The 8610-nt window shown below is 40.5% G+C and overlaps 1 non-coding gene across 1 annotated transcript; it reads left to right on the forward strand.

Annotated features, from left to right (window-relative positions):
• The first annotated feature begins 1423 nt into the window (after window positions 1–1423).
• trnar-ccu (transfer RNA arginine (anticodon CCU)) lies at window positions 1424–1496 on the forward strand. Its single transcript has one exon. It is a non-coding gene; the product is annotated as a tRNA-Arg (tRNA).
• The last annotated feature ends 7114 nt before the right edge of the window (window positions 1497–8610 follow it).

Consider the following 8610-nt stretch of genomic DNA (forward strand, 5'->3'; position numbering starts at 1 on the left):
GCATTTCAAGCAAGCCTACACGCAAGTCATTTTGAAAAAAGTAGGGTGTGTCAAAACAGTTGCCGCGAGCAGAGTGGCGCAGCGGAAGCGTGCTGGGCCCATAACCCAGAGGTCGAAGGATCAAAACCATCCTCTGCTAAGACTTTTTTACGTATAAACATACTCTGTTCCTACCTGAAGAAAAGCTATCACGTCTAAGTGCTAGAACCATTTGTTTTTTTCTCCTGATCTCGTTTATGACAGAGGCACTTCATTTCTCAATTTATGTGTCGCTTCATGTGCACTTTAGGTGCACTTCATGTGAGCCTAAAAGCAAGTCCTTTTGATAACCGCTGTGAATGGGAGCTCTTCTATGGTCAGCAGAGTGGCGCAGCGGAAGTGTGCTGGACCCATAACCCAGAGGTTGATGGATCGAAATCATAGACTGCATTTCTTATGTAAATGTTCTGTTCCTTCTTGAAGAACAGTTCCCTCAGCTGTGTGCTAAAACTCTCTGCATTTTTAACCTGTTTAATTGATGATAGAAGAGAACTTCAAGCGAGCCTGAAAGACTGCTTTACTTATAAACCTACCCTGTTCCTAACTGAAGAAAAGCTATCACGTCTATGTGCTAAAACCTTTTGTATTTTTCTCCTGATCTCTTTTATGACAGAGGCACTTCATTTCTCAATTCATGTGTCACTTCATGTGCACTTCATGTGCACTTCATGTGTGCCTAAAAGCAAGTCCTTTTGAAAACCCCTGAGAATGAGAGCTCCTCTATGGTGAGCAGAGTGGCGCAGCGGAAGCGTGCTGGGCCCATAACCCAGAGGTCGATGGATCAAAACCATCCTCTGCTAAGACTGCTTTACTTATAAACATACTCTGTTCCTACCTGATGAAAAGCTATCACGTCTATGTGCTAGAACCTTTTGTATTTTTCTCCTGATCTCGTTTATGACAGAGGCACTTCATTTCTCAATTCATGTGTCACTTCATGTGCACTTCATGTGCACTTCATGTGTGCCTAAAAGCAAGTCCTTTTGAAAACCCCTGAGAATGAGAGCTCTTCTATGGTTAGCAGAGTGATGCAGCGGAAGCGTGCTGGGCTCATAACCCAGAGGTCGATGGATCGAAACCATCCTCTGCTAAGGCTTCTTCACTTATGTACTTGTTTTATCCCAAATAAAGAGCAACTTCCACCTCCTGCTTGATCGTTCAGAAAATCTGTGTGTTTGTGTGTGTATGCTCTGTTCAAACGCCTCATTGACTAAGCCACCTGAAGGAGATGGACAATTAGTAGGGCAAGCGAATCATGTCCCAGTGGCCTGTTCGAAGTAGTCGTTCATCAGGATTATTTTGTGTGATGGTCTTGTTTAAATGCCAATGCTGCTGTTGTCACTAAAGCCAAAGTAATCTGGGTACATGAGCATTGACTTTCACAGCCCCAGTGGCCTAATGGATAAGGCACTGGCCTCCTAAGCCAGGGATTGTGGGTTCGAGTCCCATCTGGGGTGTTTTACAGCAGAGTGGAGCAGCGGAAGTGTGTTGGACCCATATCCCAGAGGTTGATGGATCGAAACCATAGACTGCTTTTCTTATGTAAATGTTCTGTTCCTTCTTGGAGAACAGTTCCCTCAGCTGTGTGCTAAAACTCTCTGCATTTTTAACCTGTTTTAATTGATGATAGAGGAGCACTTCAAGCGAGCCTACACGCAAGTCATTTTGAAAAAAGTAGGGTGTGTCAAAGCAGTTGCCGGGAGTAGTGTGGCGTAGCGGAAGCGTGCTGGGCCCATAACCCAGAAGTTGATGGATCGAAACCATCCTCTGCTAAGACTGGTTTAATTATAAATATACTCTCTTCCTACCTGAAGAAAAGCTATCACGTCTATGTGCTAAAACCTTTTGTATTTTTCTCCTGATTTCGTATATGACAGAACCACTTAATTTCTCAATTCATGTGTCACTTCATGTGCACTTCATGTGCACTTCATGTGTGCCTAAATGCAAGTCCTTTCGAAAACTCCTGTGAATGGGAGCACCTCTATGGTGGGCAGAGTGGCGCAGCGGAAGTGTGCTGGGCCCATAACCCAGAGGATGATGGGTCGAAACCATCCTCTGCTAAGGCTTCTTCACTTATGTACTTGTTTTATCCCAAATAAAGAGCAACTTCCACATCCTGCTTGATCGTTCAGAAAATCTGTGTGTTTGTGTGTGTATGCCCTGTTCAAACACCTCATTGACTAAGCCACCTGAATGAGATGGACAATTAGTAGGGCAAGGGAATCATGTCCCAGTGGCCTTTTCGAAGTAGTCGTTCATCAGGATTACTTTGTGTGATGGTCTTGTTTAAATGCCAATGCTACTGTTGTCACTAAAGCCAAAGTAATCGGGGCACATGAGCACAGGAATTTCACAGCCCCACTGTCCTAATGGATAAGGCACTGGCCTCCTAAGCCAGGGATTGTGGGTTCGAGTCTCATCTGGGGTGGTTTACAGCAGAGTTGAGCAGGGGAAGTGTGCTGGACCCATAACCCAGAGGTTGATGGATTGAAACCATAGACTGCTTTACTTAATATCGTTCTGCATTTTTAACCTGTTTTAATTGATGATAGAAGAGCACTTCAAGCGAGCCTACACACAAGTCATTTTGAAAAAAGTAGGGTGTGTCAAATCAGTTGTCGGGAGCAGAGTGGCGCAGCGGAAGCGTGCTGGGCCCATAACCCAGAGGTAGATGGATCGAAACCATCCTCTGCTAAGACTGTTTTACTTATAAACATACTATTTTCCTACCTGAAGAAAAGCTATCACGTCTATGTGCTAAAACCATTTGTTTTTTTCTCCTAATCTCATTTATGACAGAGGCACTTCATTTCTCAATTTATGTGTCGCTTCATGTGCACTTTAGGTGCACTTCATGTGAGCCTAAAAGCAAGTCTTTTTGAAAACCCCTGTGAATGGGAGCTCTTCTATGGTTAGCAGAGTGGTGCAGCGGAAGTGTGCTGGACCCATAACCCAGAGGTTGATGGATAGAAATCATAGACTGCATTTCTTATGTAAATGTTCTGTTCCTTCTTGAAGAACAGTTCCCTCAGCTGTGTGCTAAAACTCTCTGCATTTTTAACGTGTTTTAATTGATGATAGAAGAGAACTTCAAGCGAGCCTACACGCAAGTCATTTTGAATAAATTAGGGTGTGTCAAATCAGTTGTCGGGAGCAGAGTGGCGCAGTGGAAGCGTGCTGGGCCCATAACCCAGACCCAGATAGCAAAAAATATCGGCACGGCTTCTTTTTGCCGCCGGCCCCAAACTGTCGGCTATAGGTGCGCCCCGCTGGCGGAGATGAAACTTTTGCCGCCGAATACGTCACTCCCATTTCTTGCGAGATGCCGCCGGCGAACAGCCGCCGGGCCGCCGACTTCATTCTCTCTGGCGGTTGCCGCCGTCTAAATGAACCGCGGCCGGCTGGCGGCAAGCCGCTTTGAAATCGACCAGCCATGTCATTGGCATGAGTGGAACTGACAGCATTTTAACTTTCACATTTAAAGCGATTATAATTATTATGTGAATTATATCAAATTTTGTTGTTGTTGTTGCTCCAAAGTCATTAGGGTTTATAACAGATTTGACTCAGTCTGATTCCATGATAAGGTTTAGGAAAATACATTTAAATTACGTTGTAACTCTGAAGCGATTCAGTGATATGCCTATGTAAAATATATAGAATTATTTTAGTCACTTAAGGTGACAATTTTTTACATTTCTTTGATTTATGCACAATTGAGATGCACAAATAGTCCAAAAAGAATTCCTTTTGTAAAACTTACTTGGCAATAAATATCTTTCTGATTAGGTTTTAAAATAAATATTTCATTCATGGTGTGAACAATTTAGCAGAATAAATGGATGAAGTTAGACTTTTCACCAATGTCTAAAATCAGTGAACAGTGAAAGACATCTGCAACTTGGCCAAAAGCTTGGGTATGCTTTAGATTTTTTTTATTAATTTGCAACCATGGTAATATTTATAATAAACATGAAAATCCCTGTTTTGACCTGAAAGATAAAGTGAAATATTTAGAAATATTTTGTCTCTCTGTCACCCCAGGAAATTTCGTTTATGTCTTTCATTTTTTTACAAGCTCGATTTTTTTATTTATTTGACCTTTTACAGGTATAAGGGATTAATTTGCAATTGCGAGTTTTGCAATCTGTACAAATGTTTAAGAAAGTATTAAAGCACAAACAGAGAAGTACCTCCACCGGCCGAGAGGGGCAGTACCTAAAATACGGAAGCAGATTTACCAACACAACAGTGCCCACTCGTCACACGATTTCAGTATTTGGATATCCTATCTAGTCATTGACTACGATCTTTAAAGTAAGTACATTTTTCCTTTTTGTGTAACGCAATATTATGTTCATTTTTTACATTTTTAGTTCATCTTTTTCAAATATGTTCTTGCCTTACTAGTCAAGCTAGTAAGTTAGCCTTGTTTACAAAGTTTCCGTCATGTTTCTGACATAGCTAACGTTAGTTAGGCTAACGTTACTTAGTTTCTTCCTGGCGTTAGTTTTTTCTTTTCTTCTTTTAACTATATTTACGTATGTTTATGCCAGTGTGAGTACTACAGTATGTGGTTTAAGATAGTATTGGTCAGTCGAATAATTAACTAACTTACGTAACCAAATCCTGAAGGACAATTCTCCCGCCCACGTGGGAATGGTAACGTTAGCAAAATCTTTACGACAAGAAAGACTGATCAGTAGAACTTGTGTTGTTTTCTAACTAAACATAATGATGTTTTGTTTGATTCGACAACCATGCTGCTAGTCTAGTTTAACTTACAGTGTTAGCTAACACATGCTGCTTCGCCTTTTTTACTCACTGAATTCAAGCATGTTCGACATGTTGAAATGTATCTTGCTACAGTAAATCGCCAATGCTTTACATCTAGAAAGTTTAACTTTTGGTGTTTATATATATATATATATATATATATATATGTGTGTGTGTGTATATATATATATATATATATATATATGTGTGTGTGTGTGTATATATATATATATATATATATATATATATATATGTGTGTGTGTATATATATATATATATATATATATATATATATATATATGTGTATGTATATATATATAATGTGTATATATGTGTTTATATGTATATATGTGTGTGTATATGTATATGATTGTGTTTGTCTGAACATGGTTTTCTGTTGATCCACTTGTGAAAATGACTCGTTTTTTTGAAGGGGTGAGCATTTTAATGTTATTGATTTTGCCTGGAAATTAATCAAAAAGTATACTTTATGCAAAATGTTCTTCTATTTTAGATGGTTCACATTGTTCAGTTTATCAACGAGGAGGATCTGCCATTTGCAGTGGTTCCGCAAGAGTTGCTCAGCGAGAGCATGTGCCATTGGCCCCCATTTAACCTCAGCAAAAAGACGAAGGCAACAATTTAGCCATCCTCTGCACACCTCCACACAGCACCTGGGAGAAACATCATTTTAAGTTCATGAAGGGAGCAGGTAAATGGGTCTGACTTGTGTATTTGATTTTCCTGTATTTCATCTGTGTAATTTATTTTCTGTTTATTGTGGATAACTGACTCTTTCATTCATTATTCCCTACTCTAGAATCTTGGAAGTCTCAAGAAAGAAAAAAAACTCTAGAAAGATGCATCGATTCCAGAAAACCAGAAAAATGCTGAACTGGTATGTAAAATCTATTGCTGTGATGCTGGATTTGTGATCCTGCCACTAAACTATACCATTTGTTAGATTTTCAAATTTCTGTTTCCTCTTTCTCGCAACCAGGTTTCTCCCCAGTAATCCAGACTCCACTTCACAGAGCCAAGAGTTTGAGTACAAGTAAGTGATGTTATTTGTGAAGTTTTTTTGTCTTGGAAACTATTGCTTCTATTTGATGTCGGCATGAACCGGAAGTTACAAACGACTTTTCTCCAGTGTTGTGACGTATTTAAAAGTGAAACGGTATATTGAACGGAGGGCAGGGTTTTACTCTAGCGCTCCTCTTCTCCATCTCTGCTCATAGCACGGTTTGAGGGGAGTTGCCACGCCCTCGCACCATAGCACATGACCGGAAGAGAAGAGAAGTCGTTTCGAGGGGGGAGGGAAGGGTAACGTATTTGATTAAAGATTATAAGGCTACATGAATTTTAAAAGAATAATGAAGTGCACAGATAAATCATTTATAATAAACACTACAATATTACATATAAAAATACGAATTGTAAAATCTTACTTCAAGAGCAGGTGAAACAAGTTCAACAAACAATGTTGAAGACGTTTGCTTGCACTGAGCAATTAGGCACAACTTGCAAACAGCACCTGTGGTTGTCGGTTTAATTCCCACTGGGGCTACCTGTACATGTAGTAGACCTAGATATAAAGTAAAATTTAAGATTGTATACTGCATATATTACAGTCTGAATCCTTAGCCTTTCACATTTTTTATTTATTTATGAGGAGCTTCAGAGAAATGTAATTTGTAACACTTTTTTGGATTTTCAGCTTGGTGTAGGGGATAAAGCATGTTTTAGAGACATGTTCCTGAAGACCATTGTTCAAAGTAAGTTGGATATTTTTTTTAGATTTAAGTAGATGTGTATGTCCTATTGTCCTCATGCAATTCAAATTAAATGACAGATCTGTATTTTCTATATTAGCCATCCGGAAGGACCCGGCAACCCAGGATGCACTGATGAGGCGGTCCAGGTTAACGTTACGCGTTACCTGAAAGGAGCATCTGACCGTGAAGGCAGAAAAAGGCGCCGCACAGCTGAGAGGGACCCACAGCCGACCACTTAAAACTAGACTGACTACTGACACCCCAGAATCACTGACAACTGGAATCCTTTCTTTATCTTGCAGTCAGTAGAATCAAGACCCCTAAAGAAGTCAGAAGTGTCAGACTACACTCACTCACTGTGGAAATTACTTTCTTTTTTTTCTTTTTCAAATAAAGCTTGTAAATCCTTGTGCCACAGGTCAGCATTGCCGTTATAATGGCCTATTCTACTCCAGAGCTTTACTATAAATTACTACCACTTATCATATTGTTAGAAATGGCTTGTAAATGTAGTTATACTTTTATTTATTTGGTATCTTGCACATTATTTGGTATCAAATATCCTCTTTACTTGTCATAATGTTTACTGGTAAGTTTTTACCCTAGAGCTGTCCTTTTTATATGAACACTTATTGTAAGTGTTGTAATTTGCTTTTAAGGCTGTTTAACCAAAATTGAATTGGAAACCTGCATGTTAGTATATTGATTTATTTATTTTTCTGTTATGTTTCAGTGATCTGAAATATCTTGTTTAAATGACAGTTACTGTACTTTGAAATGTGGAATAAAAATGCCAATTGTAAATTTGTCTGGTTTGAGCAATCATTATTCTTGCTAAACTGCATGCTATAAATAAAACTAAATATATATAGCCAGAATAAGCGGCGGCAGAGCGCTCGAAAATAGCGTTTGCCTCCGGCGGGACGCGGAAGGACGGCCTTCAATATAAAGGCGGCGGAACGGCGGTTGGCCCGCGGGCCGGCCGCTTAACGAAGGCGGTATGAAGGCGGCTGCCGCTTTTAAAAAGCGGCTGCCGCCGGCGGTGCGCCGTCCAACGTGTTTGCGATGTCGCCATTCTGACGCTTCTACTGCCGCCGGAGAACCGACGGTGGTCCGCCGACTCATTGCTATCTGGGGAGGTCGATGGACCGAAACCATCCTCTGCTAAGGCTGCTTTACTTATAAACATACTCTGTTCCAACCTGAAGAAAAGCTATCATGTCTATGTGCTAAAACCTTTTTTATTTTTCTCCTGATCTCGTTTATGACAGAGGCACTTCATTTCTCAATTCATGTGTCACTTCATGTAAACTTCATGTGCACTTCATGTGTGCCTAAAAGCAAGTCCTTTTGAAAACCCCTGTGAATGGGAGCTCCTCTATGGTGAGCAGAGTGGCGCAGCGGAAGCGTGCTGGGCCCATAACCCAGAGGTCGATGGATCGAAACCATCCTCTGCTAAGACTGCTTTACTTATAAACATACTCTGTTCCTACCTGATGATAAGCTATCACGTCTATGTGCTAGAACCTTTGTATTTTTCTCCTGATCTCGTTTATGACAGAGGTACTTCATTTCTCAATTCATGTGTCACTTCATGTGCACTTCATGTGCACTTCATGTGTGCCTAAAAGCAAGTCCTTTTGAAAACCCCTGAGAATGAGAGCTCTTCTATGGTTAGCAGAGTGGCGCAGCGGAAGCGTGCTGGGCCCATAACCCAGAGGGCGATGGATCGAAACTTTCCTCTGCTAAGGCTTCTTCACTTATGTACATGTTTTATCCCAAATAAAGAGCAACTTCCACATCCTGCTTGATCGTTCAACGAATCGTTGGCTGCGTTCCAAACCGCATACTCAATGAGTAGGTACTTAATTTCAATGAGTACTTACTTAACGAGCGCTATAAAGAGTAGGTACTTTATAGCCAAATCTCGTTGAGTATGAATGCGATCCGGACATCATCCGCCATGTTGACGTTATCATGTGACCTACGACACGTTATCACAAACGCAACAACTTAA

This window comes from Siphateles boraxobius, unplaced genomic scaffold (assembly GCF_051911475.1).
Source record: "Siphateles boraxobius isolate OS27281-9 unplaced genomic scaffold, OSU_SipBor_1 100, whole genome shotgun sequence".
Taxonomy (NCBI): domain Eukaryota; kingdom Metazoa; phylum Chordata; class Actinopteri; order Cypriniformes; family Leuciscidae; genus Siphateles; species Siphateles boraxobius.